At 40.2% G+C, this 17659-nt stretch overlaps 1 pseudogene; it reads left to right on the top strand.

Annotated features, from left to right (window-relative positions):
* The first annotated feature begins 1380 nt into the window (after window positions 1-1380).
* LOC101603271 lies at window positions 1381-2766 on the top strand (annotated as a pseudogene).
* The last annotated feature ends 14893 nt before the right edge of the window (window positions 2767-17659 follow it).

Genomic DNA, 17659 nt, shown 5'->3' with positions numbered 1-17659 from the left:
AAATTCTTGAGGCTGGCTCCAATTTAACTGAATCAAAAATTGCGAGGAATGTGGTAGGGGACGGCCCATTGGTAAAAGAAGTTTGCTTACAAAGTCCAGGTTCAATTTCCTGGCACCCATGTAAAGTTGGATGCAAAGTTGCACATGCACTTTTTTCTTTAAATTTGTTTTATTTATTTGAGACAGAGAGAGAGAGAGAGAGAGAGAGAGAGAGAGGAAGGGAGGGAGGGGGGAAGGGAGAGAGAGAGAATGGGCACACCAGGGCCTTCAACCACTGCAACTAAACTGCAGACGCATGCAACACCTTGTATATCTGGCTTATGTGGGTCCTGAGGAATTGAACCTGGGTCCTTTGGTTTTGCAGGCAAATGCCTTAACTGCTAAGCTATCTCCCCAGCCTGGACATGCACCTTTGATGTCAACATAGTTATCACAAGGGGTAGCAGAGCCAGGAGACTCTGAAGCTCATGGGACAACTAATCTGCCATTCACATGTAGTCTGGGTAAAGACTTTCTCGGGCTGGAGAGATGGCGTAGTGGTTAAGCGCTTGCCTGTGAAGCCTAAGGACCCAGGTTCGAGGCTCGATTCCCCAGGACCCACATTAGCCAGATGCACAAGAGGGTGCACGCATCTGGAGTTTGTTTACAGTGGCTGGAAGCCCTGGCGCGCCCATTCTCTCTCTCTCTCTCTCTCTCTCTCTCTCTCTCTCTCTCTGTGCCTCCTTCTCTCTGTCACTCTCAAATAAATAAATAGAAATAAACAAAAAAAAACTTAAAAAAAAAAAAGACTTTCTCAAGAAGGTAGAGTATAGGCAATTCAAAGTTGTCCTTTAACTTCTACACATGTATTGTCACACAGACACACACACACACACACACACACACACACTTAGATGAATAACTAATAATATTCTTGGAAGAGTCCAGTAATACAAGCTTTCCAGGCAATTATAATGTCAAATGTTAGTTAGATAAGCACTATTTAGGGCTACATGTTGACTTTAATTTCTCCTCTCAGTTGGGCATGGTGGTGCATGCCTTTAATCCAAGGCATATGTATCACTTGTGCATCTGGTTTTACATGGAAACTGGGAATTGAACCTGGGTCATCTGGCTTTGTAAGCAAGCACCTTTAACCACTGAAGCATCTCTCCATCCCTCACTTTTATTTTGATTAACCTGTATTAATCATACACACTAATGGGATTTAGTAGGATATTTCCATACATAAACACTAGGAATGGGCATGGAAAAAAAAAAAAACCCAAACATCTGGACAGCTGGACCTGTAAAGGATGATATTAATTAGACTAATTGTTTGTTAACTGTGGGTGTGACCTTGGAGTTTATAAAATTTATATCTCTGGCTAAACAGACTTCATGGTTCTCTGCTTACTCACTGAACTGCATGAGAGCTGCCTCAGGCTCCTGCCATCATGGCTCCACCTCAATCCCAAACCTGGCCTGCTGGCGCTGGAGCCCCCAGGGCGGCGGGCGGGGGAGGGGACCCAGCTGGCCTGCCAGCCTTCTCAGCGCGGGGTGACAGGTGGGGCGGGCGGGGAACCAGGAGCTCACCTGTCAGAGTGGCCAACATCGGCTCCTGGTCGTGGTGGGAGTTGACCAAGAGCCTGCGGAGCCTTGCAGGGCTTTGTGCTCATAAAGGCTCGGCTTCTTTTGTGGAGGGTGTGCAGTTACAGCCTTGATTTCCTTGATCTGGTAACATGGGCAAAGATGTGTGGTTTCCCAGGTGGCTGCCCACCCGTCGAACAGTGCACACACATGGAAAGCAGCTCTTGCCAAAAATCTTCCAGCAATCCCAAGCCAACAAACAACTGGTAGTTGGTACGCCTCAGAGAGCTGGAGCATGAACCAAGATCGTGGTAGGAGGCCTACACCACCAACACTCACTTTGTATCCCAGAACCAGTCTGACTCCTCACCTCGGTCTGCTGGGAAGCGAACAGAAAAGGCCAGAAGAACGGCGAGAGCCTGCGGCATTTCTCCATGAAGGTGAGCGAAGAGGGGCAGAGGACAGCGAGCACCTCCACAGCGAGGTGGCTGATGAGTCGGTGGAAGGGTGCAGTGCTGCTGACAACAATGTCCTACCAGATGAATCCGCGGATGACCAGAGCATGCGGTGGCCTGTGTGTGATGCCTTAGACGTGCTCATGACCATGAAAGTCAACTCCAAGGATAAGAGGGAAACCGAGTGGATTGCTTGCCAAGTCAGCTCAGGAGTGCCAGAACTTAGAGGCATAAAGGCAACAGAGGCTGGACACCATGAAGCAAAAGCAATCCCAGCTCCAGGAGCTCACCCTGCCGCAAACTGCCTTCAAGAACTTGGTGCAGAGAACTGAGCAGAGCAGCAGGCCCGCAGGACACTCCTGCCCAATCCGGACATCCACCTGCCCTTCAGTCTCAACACCGGCAGGAAGACCGTCATTGACTTCAGCATCTCCCATAACAAATCTGAGTATCCATTTATTTTTACATGTTTGAGATCCATGATGGCATGGAGGTGCTCAAATGCATGGGCATGGCGTGTGGGCAGGAATCAGGGAGATGTTCTGCTGAAGACCTCAAAATGGCAAGAAGTTCGGTACCAAAAGCTCTGGAACCATATGTGACAGAAATAGCTCAGGGATCCATAGGCAGGGTATTCATCACAACAACAGGCTCTATATCCAACAGCACAAGGCTTTCTGCCAGCGACTTGAGCAATGGTGCCCACTGGATGCTGGCCACAAGCTCCAATTGGCCCCAGTAAAGTGCTGCAGGGTGGAGACTCCCAGGCCCTACGATTTGTTTTTGTTGTAGAATGTCCTTATTTCTCCATCAATTTGGATAGAATGGTTTGCAGGACAAAGTAATCTTGGTTGACAGTTGTTATCTTTCAGAACTTGGAATATTTATTCCAAGCTCTTCTGGCTTTTAAAGTCTGTGTTGAGTAACCTGCAGTTATTCTGATGGGCTTGCCTTTGTAGGTGACTTGCTTCTTCTCTCTAACTTCTTTCAATATATTTTCTTTGGTTTGTGTGTTTAATAGATTAATTAAAACATGGCAAGGAGAGGTTCTTTCCAGATTTTGTCTGTTTGGTGTTCTAATAGCTTCTTTTATCTGCATTGGCATTTCTTTCCCAATTTGGGGAAATTTTTCTTCTATGATTTTGTTGAAAACACCTACTAAGCCTCTGGTTTGAAATTCTTCTCCTTTTGTTATACCCTGAATTCTTTTTTTTTTTTTTTTCTTTTTGTTGTGTTTTGTTTTTCGAGGTAGGGTCTCATTCTAGCCCAGGCTGACCTGGAATTCACTATGAAGTCTCAGGGTGGCCTTGAACTCACGGTGATCCTCCTACCTCTGTCTCCCAACTGCTGGGATTAAAGGCGTGTGCCGCCACGCCCGGCTATACCCTGAATTGTTGTTTGATCTTTTCATAGTGTCCTGGATATCTTGAAATTCCCATTCATACCTGGCTATTAGCTTGTCTTTCTCTTTGCCAGACTGCCACCAAACATTCAAAATCTGGATAGAATGGTTTGCAGGACAACATTGATTCTGCCAATCCAAGACCATGGGATGGCTTTCCATTTTGTAGTGTCTTCTGCAATTTCTGTTTTTAGTGTTCTAATGTTTTCTTTATTGAGATCCTTCGTTTCCTTGGCTAGGTTTATTCTAAGGGACTTTATTTATTTATTTTTGATGTAATTGTGAATGGGAGTGATTCTCTGATTTTATCTTCAGTGTGTTTGTTGTTAGCATATAGGAAGGCTACTGATTTCTGTGTGTTTATTTTCCATCCTGCTAGATGGATATTGGTATTTATCAGCTCTCACAGTTTGCTGGTAGAGTCTTTAGGGCCCTTTATGTATAGAATCATATCATCTGCAAATAATGATAAGTTGATCACTTCCTTTCCAATTTGTATCCCTTTTATGTGTGTCTCTTGCCTTATTGCTATGGCTAAGATTTCCAGTACTATATTAAATAAAAGTGGGGACAGTGGACACCCTTATCTTGTTCATCATTTTAGTGGGAAAGCTTCAAGTTTTTCTACTCTGACTCTTGTGTTGGCTGTGTCATCAGTAGCCTTTATTATGTTGAGGTATATTCCTTATCAGTTTCTGTAGGACTTTTATCATGAAGCTATGTTGGATTTTGTCAAATGCTTTTTCTGCATCTAATGAGATGATCATGTGATTATTGTCCTTCAGTCCATTTATATAGTGTATTACATTTATTTATTTGAATATGCTGATCTATTCCTACATCTCTGGGATAAAGCCTACTTAGTCAGGATGAATGATCTTTCTGTTATATTCTTGTATTTTGCTTGCCATTATTTTTGAGAATTTTTGCATCTATGTTCATGAGGGAGATTAGTCTGTAATTTTCATATTTTTTTCCTGTTTTTCTCTGGTTTGGTATCGTGGTGATGCTGGCTTTGTAGAAGGAGTTTGGTAGTGTTCCTTCCTTTTCTATTTGGTGGAAAAGATTGAGAAGCATTTGTGTTAGTTCTTCCATGAAAGTCTGATAAAATTCACCATTGAATCCAACTGGGCCTGGACTTTTTAGTTGGGAGATTTTTGGTAATGACTTGGATCTCTGTACTTGTTATGGGTCTGTTTAAGTTGTTTATCTCATCTTGATTTAATTTTGGTAGGTCATATAAATCAAGCAAATCATCCATTTCTTTCAGATTTTCAAACTTAGTGAAGTTTGCAGTCAGGTTCACATTGCTGGCAGAAATCCCCTGACCAAGAGCAGCTTTTGGGATAAAAAGGGTTCATTTTGACTTATAGACTTGATGGGAAGCTCCATGATGGCAGGGGAAAACATGATAGCGTGAGGAGAAGGTGCTCATCATCCCTTGTTGGAAAATAGGAACAAGAGAGTGTGCCAAACACTGGCATGGGGAAACTGGCTACAATACCTATAATAATCCCACTCCCAACAAAACACCACCTCCAGGAGGCTTTAATTTTCAATTGCCATTAGCTTGGGAGGCTAGTACTCAGAATACCTAAGTTTATGGGGGACACCTGAATCAGACCACCACATTCTGCCCTTGACCCCCATAAACTGATATCCATACATGATATTAAATACAATGCATCCAGTATGATTTTAAGAGTCCCCATAGATTTTATCAATGCTAATGATGTTCAAATATCCCCATAATCTAAGGTCTTTTAACTGAGCGGTAATACCAAAAAATTCCCTCCCTCAAACCTGTAATGTCACAGAATAAACACTCACACTGCAAAAGATGGCACTGGGCATAGTAAAGAAATATTCAACCAATGCAAGATTTAAACAGGGGGCTGGAGAGATGGCTTAGCAGTTAAGCGCTTGCCTGTGAAGCCTAAGGACCCAGGTTCGAGGCTCGGTTCCCCAGGTCCCACGTTAGCCAGATGCACAAGGGGGCGCATGTGTCTGGAGTTCGTTTGCAGAGGCTGGAAGCCCTGGGGCGCCCATTCTCTCTCTCTCCCTCTATCTGTCTTTCTCTCTGTGTCTGTCGTTCTCAAATTAAAAATAAATAAATAAATAAGTAATAAACAAAAAAATATTTAAAAAAATAAGATTTAAACAGGGAAAACATGAAACTCTGTAGCTCCAAGACCAACAAGTCTAGCTAGTGACAAGTCTCCCTGTCCTATAATCCTAACCAGCAACAAGTCTCTGGAATTCCAATTCTGATTCTCCAGCTAGGATACTCACAGTGCTGGAAAACTTCATCTGGAGCCACTAGCTTTTCTTATCAGCCTTCCTGGCATCTCCACTGGGTTTCCACTGCAACCCATGGTTCATCCTCATGTCTCCATTGGGCCTCCATGCAGGTATTCAGAAAACCTGCTTCACACTGCCCATGGCCATTTCTAAAACCTAAGACCTCATTGCAAACTAAATGACCCTCTATTTCCTGCATTTCTTATACTCCACAATACCAGCTGGTTTGCCAATTTGTTAATCCAGGAGGAAATAAAGCAGACTTCAAAGAATAGGACACTCCTCGGACACTCAGGCCCCTTCAAAGGAGTTTATATTCTTTCTGTTGCCCCAGTGTAGGACAGCTGGCTCAGCCCCGAAGGCTGTAATCTTTTATATGTCGCAGCTGACGGGTCAGAAGTTTCAGCCCAAAGATTACATTTCTGTGCCAGATCCCTCTGCTCACACCAGTCTGTTTCTACACAATGCAACCCTGCACAACTTTTCAGGACACAACCATAACAGCAAGCCTCTCACACAAACTGCTTGTAGCCCAGTCCAGACAAAGCTCCTTTTCATCCTCATAAGCCAAACCTTATAGTCCATTGTTCTTACTGCATTCAGGTCTTGCAACTCTGACCAGAAGAGTCAATCAAGCTGTACTTACATCACTGCAAGGTGTCTTAGGCTGAGATTTCAAGTCCTTCCACATTCCTCTTGAAAATCAGCTCCCAAAGGCCAAATCCACAGAGTCAGGTGTCTAGTAGCAATGCCACTTTTGGTAGCAGCTATTACTTTGCAGTCAGGTTCGCAATGCTGGCAGAAATAACCAGCTTTTGGGAAAAAGGGGTTCATTTTGGCTTACAGACTTAAGGTGACTCTCCATGATAACAGGGGAAATGATGGCATGAGCAGAGGGTGGACATTATCCCCTGACCAACATAAGGTAGACAACAGAAACAGGAGAGTGTGCCAAGCACTGGCATAGGGAAACTGGCTATAACACGCATAACCCTGCCTCCAACAATAGACTACCTCTAGGAGGCTTTAATTTCCAATTGCCATCAGCTGGGGAGACTAGCATTCAGCATACCTATGTTTATGGGGAAACCTGAATCAAATCACCACAATAGGTTTGTATAGTATGTCCCTATAATCGTTTAAATTTCTCTGGTATCTGTTGTATTGGTGCCTTTCTCATCTCTAATTTTCTTAATTTATGTCTCTTCTTTCTTTCTTTTGGTCAGCTTTGCTAAGGCTTTAGCAATCTTGTTTATCCTTTCAAAGAATCAACTCTGTTTCATTTATTCTTTGGACTTTAAAAAAAATTGTGTATTTTTATTTATTTATTTATTTTATATTTATTTATTTGAGAGCAACAGACAGAGAGAAAGAGTGAGAGGGAGAGGGAGAGAGAGAGAGAGAGTGAGAGAGAGAAGAGAAGAGAAGAGAAGAGAAGAGAAGAGAAGAGAAGAGGAGAAAGAAAGAGAAAGAGAATGGGTGTGCCAGGGCCTTCAGCCACTGCAAATGAGCTCTAGATGCATGCGCCCCCTTGTGCATCTGGTTAACTTGGGTCCTTAGTAATCAAGCCTTGAACTGGGGTCCTTAGGCTTCACAGGCAAGTGCTTAACCACTAAGCCATCTCTCCAGCCTTGGTTTTTTAAAAATTTGGTTTCTATTTCATTAATTTCTGCCCAACTTTTTTTTTTTTTTTTTTTTTTGCTATCTACAGAAACACTGTTTATTTATAACATAGTTTAGGAGAATGGAGGTTCGAGGTTGGACAGCCTCTGGGAAGTTTCTGTGACACCAGCACAGAGTGGGAAATGGCATCATGGTGGGGACATTTGCAGCAAGGATGACACAGTGAAACAGAATTGGAAGCTGGGGAGTGACAGTTCTCTTTTAATAACAACCTATTGTCATGAGAGCTAACTTACCTCCCAAGACCAGTGTTAATTGTTTCGAAAGCCCACCCCCTGACATGATCTAATTATCTTCCATTAGGCTCTACATCTTACAGGTTCCCCTAACTCAACAGAGCCGTCCTGGAAACCAAGCCTCCAGCATGCAAACCTTTGGAGGACGACATCAATCCACGTCTGAGTAAAAGCAGAGCTGCTTGTGCCGTGGAGCTGACGGTCTGCCCGACTTTTTATTATTTATTTCTGTCTACTGATTTTTGGTTTGCCTTGTTCTTCTTTTCCAAGGCCTTAAGGTGATGCATTAAGTTGTTTTCTAATTGCTTAATATAAGCACTTAAATCTATAAATTCCCCTCTTAGGACTGCCTTTGCTATGCCCCAAAGATTTTGGTATGATGTGTTCTCATTATCATTGTATTCTATAAATTTTGGATTTCTTTCTTTTTTTATTGTTGGTTTTATTTATTTTTTGGTTTTTATTAGAATTTTCCATGATTATAAAAAAAATCCCATGGTAATTCCCTCCCCCCCCATGCACTTTCCCCTTTGAAATTCCATTCTCCATCATATTACCTCCCCTTGATTTCTTTCTTGATTTCTTCATTTACCCATTCATCATTGTTTAGTTTGCATGATTTTGTTTATGCTCTATAGCTTTTCTTGCTATTGATTTGTAGTTTAATCCCATTGTGATTAGATAGCATGTAAGGAATTATCTCAATTTTTCTATATTTGTTAAGATTTGCTTTGTATTCTAGTATATGGTTTATTTTAGAGAATGTTCCATGTGCTGCTGTGAAGAATGTGCATTTTGCATCATTTGGGTGAAATATTCTATAGATATCTATTAGGTCCATTTGTTCTATGACCTCATTTAATCCAGATGCATCTCTGTTTATTTTTTTGCCAGGATGACCTGTCAATTGATGAGATTGAGATGTTGAAGTCATCCACTACAACTGTGTTTGGCTTTATCTGTGACTTTACTTCTAATAGTGTTTGTTTGATGAAATTGGGAACATCTATTTTAGGTGCATATATGTTTAGGATTATAATGTCTTCTTGTTGGAGTGTTCTTTTTTTTTTTTAATTTTTATTTATTTATTTGAGAGCGACAGACACAGAGAGAAAGATAGATAGAGGGAGAGAGAGAGAATGGGCGCGCCAGGGCTTCCAGCCTCTGCAAACGAACTCCAGACGCGTGCACCCCCTTGTGCATCTGGCTAACGTGGGACCTGGGGAATCGAGCCTCAAACCGGGGTCCTTAGGCTTCACAGGCAAGTGCTTAACCGCTAAGCCATCTCTCCAGCCCTGGAGTGTTCTTTAATCAATATAAAATGACCTTCCTTATCTTTCCTAATTAATGTTGGTTTGATGTCTACCCTGTCAGGTATTAAGATAGTGACACCTTTGCCGGGCTTGGTGGCGCACGCCTTTAATCCCAGCACTTGAGAGGCAGAGGTAGGAGGATCGTCGTGAGTTCAAGGCCACCCTGAGATGATAGAGTGAATTCCAGGTCAGCCTGGACTAGTGTGAGACCCTACCTTGAAAAACAAAAACAAAAACAAAAACAAAAACAAAAACAAAACAAAACAAAAAGATAGTGACACCTGTTTGTTTTCTAGGCCCATTTACTTGAAACACCTTTTTTTAAATTTTTTTTTCATTTTTAAGTCCTTTCACCCTAAGATAAAGTCCATCTTTTGTGGAAAAGTGAGTTTCTTGGAGGCAACAAATTAAAGGATCCTGCTTTTTAAACCAGTCTGCAAATCTATGTCTTTTGGTTAGGGCATTAAGAACATTGATATTAAGAGTTATTTATTGAAATGTGTGTATTATTTTTGCCATTGTCCTTATTTTATAGTTCCAGTTTTACATTTGCTCTGTCGTATTAACTAGTATTTGAGTATTGTTTTTTTTTTTTTTTTTTTTCCAGTTTCCTTATGTTTGTGATTTTCTTTCTCTTCAGCATGGAGGATCCTTTCAAGTATTTTCTATAGAGCTGGTTTTGTTTCTATATATTCCTTTAGCCTGCTTTTGTTGTGGAATGTCCATGTTTCTCTATTTGAATGCATAACTTTGCAGCATAAAGTAATCTTGGTTGACAGTTGGTATCTTTCAGAACTGGGAATATATCATTCCAAGCCCTTCTGATTTTTTTATTTTTCAAGGTAGCATCTCACTCTAGCCCAGGCTGACCTGGAATTCACTCCGTATTCACTCTCAGGGTGGCCTTGAACTCATGCCAATCCTCCTACCTCTGCCTTCCAAGTGCTGGGATTAAAAGTGTGCACCACCACGCCTGGTGTTGTTCTGGATTTTAAAGTTTGTGTTGAGTAAGTAATGTGCTGTTATCCTGATGGGCTTGCCTTTGTATGTGACTTGATTTTTCTCTCTAACTGCTTTCAACCTATTTTATTTGTTTTGTGGTCTAATTATAATATGACAGTGAGAGGTTCTTTTCTGATTTTATCAGTTTGGCATTCTACAGGCTTCCTGTATCTGTATTGGCATCATGTTCCCTACTTGGGGGAAGTTTTCTTCTATGATTTTGTTGAAAATACCTGTTATGCCTTTGGAATGAAATTCTTTTCCTTCTACCATGCCCTGAATTCTTTTATTTTATTTTATTTTATTTATTTATTTATTTATTTATTTTTATTTTTTTTTTAATTTTTTTAATTTTTTTTTTTAAATTTTTTTTTAAATTTATTTGAGAGTGACAGACACAGAGAGAAGGACAGATAGAGGGAGAGAGAGAATGGGCGCGCCAGGGCTTCCAGCCTCTGCAAACGAACTCCAGACGCGTGTGCCCCCTTTTGCATCTGGCTAACGTGGGACCTGGGGAACCGAGCCTCGAACCAGGGTCCTTAGGCTTCACAGGCAAGCGTTTAACCGCTAAGCCATCTCTCCAGCCCCTGAATTCTTTTTTTAAAATTTTTTTTAGTTTATTTTTATTTATTTATTTGAAAGTGATAGAGAGAGAAAGAGGCAGATAGAGAAAGAATGGGAGCTCCAGGGCCTCCAGCCACTATAAATGAACTCCAGATGTGTGCATCCCCTGGTGCATCTGGCTAACGTGGGTCCTGGGGAATCAAGCATCGACCTGGGGTCCTTAGGCTTCACAGGCAAGCACTTAAATGCTAAGCCATCTCTCCAGCCCAGCCCTGAATTCTTATGTTGGATCTCTTCATAGTGTCTCGAATGTCTTGAAATTCTCATTCATGACTTCCAATTAGTTTGTCTTTATCTTTGTTGGTTTGTATTAGATCTGCCACCTGGTCTTCTAGTTTAGATATTCTGTCCTCTCCTTGACCCATTCTACTGGTGAGACTTTATACAGAATTTTCTATTTGACTTTCTCTGTTTTGCATTTCTAGTATTTCTGATTGGTATTTTATCATTATTTCTATTTCCTAACTCATGTATTATAATGACCTCCTTATTTCATTAAGTTGGTTTCCTTTGTTCTACTTGAGGAGTTTGTTTTCTTCTTTGATTCCTTTAATTTGTTCTTTGATTTCTTTGAACATAGATATAATGATTTTTTTTTTTTTTGAAATCTTTGTTAGTCATTTCATCTAAAACAGTCTCACTGGAGGTCAGTTCTGATGAATTTATAATTTTTGGTGGGTTTGTATTGTCTCAATTTTTTGTTTTTCTTGTATTATAATGTAGAGAATTTTGCATCTTGAGTTAACTTTTTAAAAATTTTTGAGAGTGGGGGGAGAGAGAAAGAGAGAATGGGCATGGAGTTAATAAAGCTTACTGGATGACTAGATGGTGGACTAATGAGCTAATCAGTCCAGTTCCCATGCCAGGGATCCAGGTGCCATGCAGTCATAGTCATATCCTCAAATCTGGTTTCTAGGAAATGGGAACTCCTTTAGGGAAAATGTGATAAGGAAAAACTAGAATCGCCTCCTGACAGTCTCAAGAACATCTCCCACTTTTATCTAAGAGACAAAAACCAAAATTGTTCATTTTTGTGACTCTGCTACCCTACACTGCCTATCCAGCTCATATCTCCTGCTCTACATCATTATTTTTCCTTAAAATATTCTTCATACCTATAATGTCAATAGCAGAACAATATTCTTAAGTATGAATACATTTCAAAGACCAGCAGAATGCTGGAGGGATGGCTTACTGGTTAAGGCATTTGCCTGCAAAGCTAAAGGACCCAGGTTCAATTCTCCAGGACCCATGTTAGCCAGATACACAAGGGGGGGTATATGCATCTGGAGTTCTTTTGCAGTGGCTGGAGGCCCTGGTGTGCCCATTCTTTCTCCCCCTCCCTCCCTCCCTCCCTCCTCCCCCCCTCTCTCTCTCTGTGTGTGTGTTAAATAAATAAATAAATATATTTTTAAAGACCAGTAGAATAACGAGGAAGCTTGTTTGATGCTCAAGGAGATTACTCCACGTCCCTTTCCCAAAATTTATCCATTAGCCTGTTATATTGCTGTGGTGGTTTGATTCAGGTGTCCCCCATAAACTTAGGTGTTCTGAATGCTAGGTTCCCAGCTGATAGAGATTTGGGATTAACACCTCCAGGAGGCAGTGTATTGTTGGGGGTGGACTCATGGTGTTATAGCCAGTTTCCTCTTGCCAGTGTTGTGTACATTCTCCTATTGCTGTTATTCATCTGATGTTGGCAAGGGGGTAATGTCCACCCTCTGCTCATGCCATCATGGGGCTTTCATTTTAGTCTGTAAGCCAAAATAAACCTTTTCCCACAAGCTGCCATCAATGTGCTTTCTGCCATCAATTTGAACCTGACTGCAACAACTGCCTAAAATCCATATCACTAACAAATTTAGACAAAAGCTAAAAAATAGGTTAACCTTTTGTTACTATTTTTTTGGAAAGGGTAAAATCTAAGGCATTATTACCCATCACTTCCTCATTACTGATGAATGTGTTAGACTGATAATACGGTTCATTAGGAATAGGACTGAATCAGTCACATTCTCATTGCTGGGACAAAATACTTGACCAGACATTTTAAGAAAGGACAGGTTCTACTTTTGGCTTACAGTTTCTTGGAGAAGTCCCTCATGTAGGGGAAAGTGTGGTAGGACCAGGAAGCTTGAGTCACATTGTCACATCATCATAGAGGAAGTATATAGTAAGAACAACAAGTAGGTCTAGGCTATATAACATCTCTAGGCACATCCTCTAGTGACATATGTTAGCAAGGATCTTCTTCCTCTTAGATGTTCCACATCCCTCAAAACAGCACCACCACCAACTGAGGATTAAGTATTCATATGCATGGGTCCATGGGGGATATTTTACATTCAAATGCCACAAGGACTGACTGATAAAGTCAAGTTTTGATATTGAAATTGCCACAGTATATCTGCAGGGATAAAAACTCCTGGCTAATTGGGGGCATTAGATTGTCCAATATTGGCAAACAGTGAGACTCTGAGAGAGTATTGTTCTGTGAGTGGATGAGTCTCACACCTGAAATCAGATTCTCTACCCTTCAGCTTCAGACAATGACTTCTAGCTCTCAGATGTAGTCTTAGTTTTATGCTGAAATGTTAACATGTGCTTCCAGTAAGCCAAAGTTGATGCCCTCAATAGAAAGCTCTGAACCTAATTACTTTTTTGTGTGCTAGGGATGACCTGAAATGGTGGAAGCCCAGTGAATTCCTGAGTGAACAGGAGACAGTTGCCTATGTGATCAGCTCAATGGTCTCTGTTTCTTATTTCCCAGTCAGAAATAGCATTGGTGGCCTCTGGAATTTTTTAGCAGAATAATAGAGTAAGAAAGATAACTGACATAATTCTGTTCCCAGTAAATCTCATTATTGTTATTCCTAGGAAATGGTCTATTTGGATTAATGAGTCTACATAATGTTTACAGGAGAAAAATTAAATTAAATATCACTGACATTAACAACCTGACTCCAAGCCAGCTCCAAACTGGGCCACCTAACAACATTATTTGGATGTGTTTTTAGCATCTGCTACCTCTGCCTTTTGAGGTGATTATTTTTTAACTTTGACTTGCTCAGTGACCCCAAGTTGGTCAGCTTACCCCACCTTTTCTAATGGTATGGTTACAAAGCAATTGATCTGATCTTAGTTGCTGGGATACACTTTGAACAGGTCTATTTCCCCCTGCTTCAGTTAGCTAAGCAAAGTTTCTTTAAGAAGCACATACAAATCATACCAAGATGCCTGGTGACTGAAGAGATGGCTATTAAGCATCTCCAGTGGGCATACTATTCCCTCTCTGGGGGCTGGGAGTTAGTTCAGTGGATGAGCACTTGCCTAGCAAGTGCAAGACCCTGGGTTCAGTTCTCAGCACTGAAACGAAAGTCACAAAAAGACAAACAAACAAACAAACAAATGAGCTATTTCTTCTCTGGCTACCCAACATGAAACACACCATATGAAGGCTTGGATGTTTGAAGCAGACCATCAATAATATTTCTTAAAATGCCAGGGGGAATGCACTGAGTTTTCTCCTTTGCTTTATTGCTCTAGGTTAGGCCTTACAGTTTCACTTGTCAGGTCTGAGTCTGGATTCACTGAGGTTTTTGAACATACTTATAATCATTCTTTGGAATCTCTGCCTGGCAGTTAATCCAATTCAGGCTCACTGGAGTTTTATGGGACTCATTGTTTTTGGAGAAATTATGTTGCCTTGATTTTTTTTTCATTTTTAAAATAATAATGCAATGAGATTTTCACATCTTGGGTTATTTCATTGCTTGAATTTTTTGTTTTTCTATCAGCTGTATTAGGTATGTATATAAGAAGCTATAGCCTCATGGTAGAAACTGTAGTTACATGGTGTGGGTTGTATATTACTCCCAGAGTAGGATACTAACAGGCGGAGTGACCCAAGCTGGTGGATATTAGGCCTTCAATGTAAATGTCCTAGTGGTGAATTAGCAGCAATGACTGCAATAACTGCTGGTAGGTTCAGAAGTAGGCCGGTATATAGTGGGCCAGGATTTTGGTTACTTAGAAGTGTGAGGGAATCTTGGATTAGGATGGGGACTAGTGTTAATTTTGAAAAAGATGGAGGTGGTGCAAATATCTGGGAGAGGAAAGTTGGGGTACAGTTAGGTTCCAAAGATTTGAGACGTTGTTGAGGGTCTGGGAAATTGTAGTTATGGAGTAAAAAGAGCAGGAAATAAGGGCAAGAGAATGTGGAGAAGAGGTTAGAAAGAAAAGGATAGTATCTGTGTTTGGGAAGAGTGGTAGAGAGAGATCACATTTGTAGACTGGGTGGAGAAAAATATAGAATAAACCTAAAATCCAACCGGCCAATCTACAAATACAAAATTATCATGGACTAGATGAATGTATATATATTTTTTGAAATATCATTACTTTAATGCTCCAGGCATTTTAGACATTCATAAAATTGCTGTATTTCACAATCATTTCCTCTTAGGTACAGATGCTGTGTCCAAGATCAGAAACATGTACATCAATGAATTTTCTCTACAGTACCCACATGCTACATGCAACCTGCTTTGGCACCTTGTCTTTCTTCGTAGAGCCCATCTTCTCCACACTCACGATAGGACTGGATCTACTCTTGTTGACACACCTCAACTGTTCAAGACTACCCTGTGCCTTCACTAATGCATGCTGGTTCTGTGGCCCCAGGCCATTCCCAATGCTCCCAGATCTCCCATGCACGTGAGCATCATCCTGAGATGGAAACTGAATGTATATTTTTTAAAGGTACCAAATGATTTAAAAAAGTGACAAAAGCTAACCCTAATATAACAATGACTTACAGGGGAAGATATACTAAAAGTACAACACATCTAACAAGTCAGTATTTCTGCCTTGGTGAGAAGTGTTTTGAATTCTTTCACTCTCTGGAATGTTCCTTTAGCAACCTGCCTTGACAGGAGAAGTGCAATTAGCACTTCAAGTTTATACCCACATTTGAAGTATATATTGCCCCAGTGTAAATCAGTCTAGCTGCCTTTTGGGGGAGTTTCTATCTCACATACATTAAGTTGTGAAGGCAGCTCCTTCCTTGGAGCACTATAGGCTTGTTTTAGCTAAGTTGGGCAGCAGTTTGCATTATGTGGTATTGATGCTGCTATCTGGAAGAGATAAAAATGGAAGCCTGCAATCTCTAGCCTTATTCCTGGTGCTAGCATATGGGCAGGGAGGTTGTGGAATTCTCTCTGGAGGGGTTTTCCAGCTGCTCATCTCATCCCCATTGTCCTCTCCTTCATGTTCTTTTGACTATATAGGTTTAGTGTGAGTGGAGAGAAGAAGCTCTTTCCAGTAGTTTCCAAGGTTCTTGCTGGCTCAGGCAGGGCAGGGTGGTCATGAGCTAGAGGAAGTATTTCCTGGAAGAACTCAGATGGTGGGAGCCAGTCCTGAGTTTGGATTTAATAAGAGACAATATTCAGGTAAATGTACAGCAAACAAAGTGATACTGAGTTTGCTTTTTCTAATTTGGTGGCATGTCTAAGACAGTACATAGGTGGATGCACATTTAGATTTAAAAAACTCATCTCTCCTTTTATCCTTTCCTACTTAGTTTTAATAAAATTGGAGAGGAGTATAATATATTAAGTGGGCATTACTGGAAGTATAGTCAATAGTAAGGATTACAGAAAAAATTGAATTTGGATTAGTTAAATTCTCAAACATAGGACAATTCTTAATATATCTATACTTAGACTTATAAATTTCCCTGTTAAGATTGCTTCAACAATATCTCACAAGTTTGGCATATTGCATTTTCATTAACATTTGAAACTATGATTGTTTTTATTTCTTCTTGGGTTCAATGACACATTTATCATTCAATAGTGTAGTTTTTACTTTCTCTGAGTTTGTGTGTGTTTTATAGTCTCTTTTCCTATTGATTTAAAAATTTTGTCCACTGAGGTCAGATAGAATACAAGGAATTATTTTAGTTTTCCTGTATTTGTTAAGATTTGCTTTGTGTCCAAATATGACATATTTTAGAGAAAGTTCCTTGTGAAGCTGAAAAGAATGTGCATTCTTCAGCTGTAGTTGTTGGGTTCATTATTATGATGTCACTTAATAAAGATGATTCTTGTTTATATATTACAGGACTGATGAAAGTGAGGATACTCTTATTCAATATAGTACTAGAAGTCATAGCTGTAAAAGTATTAATCAAATAAAATTATACAAATGGTAGCAGAGGAAGCCATATAACTATCTGTACATAAGAGACCCTCAAGACTCCACTAGACAGCTGATAGTGCCAATGAATCCTTTCAGCAAAGAAGCAGGATACAAAATTAACACAGAGAAATCAGTAGCCTTCCTGTATACCAAAAACAATTATGTTGAGCATGAAATCAGGAAAATAATCCTAGTCAAAATTGCTTCACAAAGTAAAATAAAATACCTTGGAATGAACCTAACCAAGGAAATGAAAGACCTCTACATTGAAAACTATAAAACACTCAAATGAGAAACTGGAGATACCAGTAAATGGAAATTCATCTCATGCTCTTGAAAGGGAAGCATCAGTATTTTGTGAAAATGACTCTAATCAAAAGTAATCTACAAATTCAATGTAATACCCATCAAATTGCAATGGCATTCCTCACTGATGCAGAAAACCATCATAAAATTTTTTTTGGAAGCATGAAAGACTGGATAGTCAAAGAAATACTGGGCAAATAGTAATAATTATTAATAATAATAGTGAGAATTTCAAGATATATTACAAAGCTATAGTAACAAAACAGCCTGGTACTGACACAAAAATAGACATACATATCAACGAAAAATAGGAGGTCCAGGTATCAATTTATGCAGCTACAGCCACTTGAAATTTGACAAAAACTCCAAAAATACTCACCAGAGAAAAGTCAACCATTTTAAGAAATGATTCTAGGAAAATTTGATATCTGTATGGAAAATAATGAAAGTACATTCTTTTCTTCCTCCATGCAAAAGAATCAAAGACCTTATATAAGAATCTGAACTCTGAAATCTAGTGCTAGAAGAAAAAGTAGGGGAAATACTTGAATCTATAGGTGTGATAGT

Source organism: Jaculus jaculus, chromosome 1, assembly GCF_020740685.1.
Source record: "Jaculus jaculus isolate mJacJac1 chromosome 1, mJacJac1.mat.Y.cur, whole genome shotgun sequence".
In the NCBI taxonomy this organism is placed as follows: domain Eukaryota; kingdom Metazoa; phylum Chordata; class Mammalia; order Rodentia; family Dipodidae; genus Jaculus; species Jaculus jaculus.
Note: the sequence above shows the minus strand (reverse complement) of the source record. Positions and strands in the feature narration are given on the sequence as shown.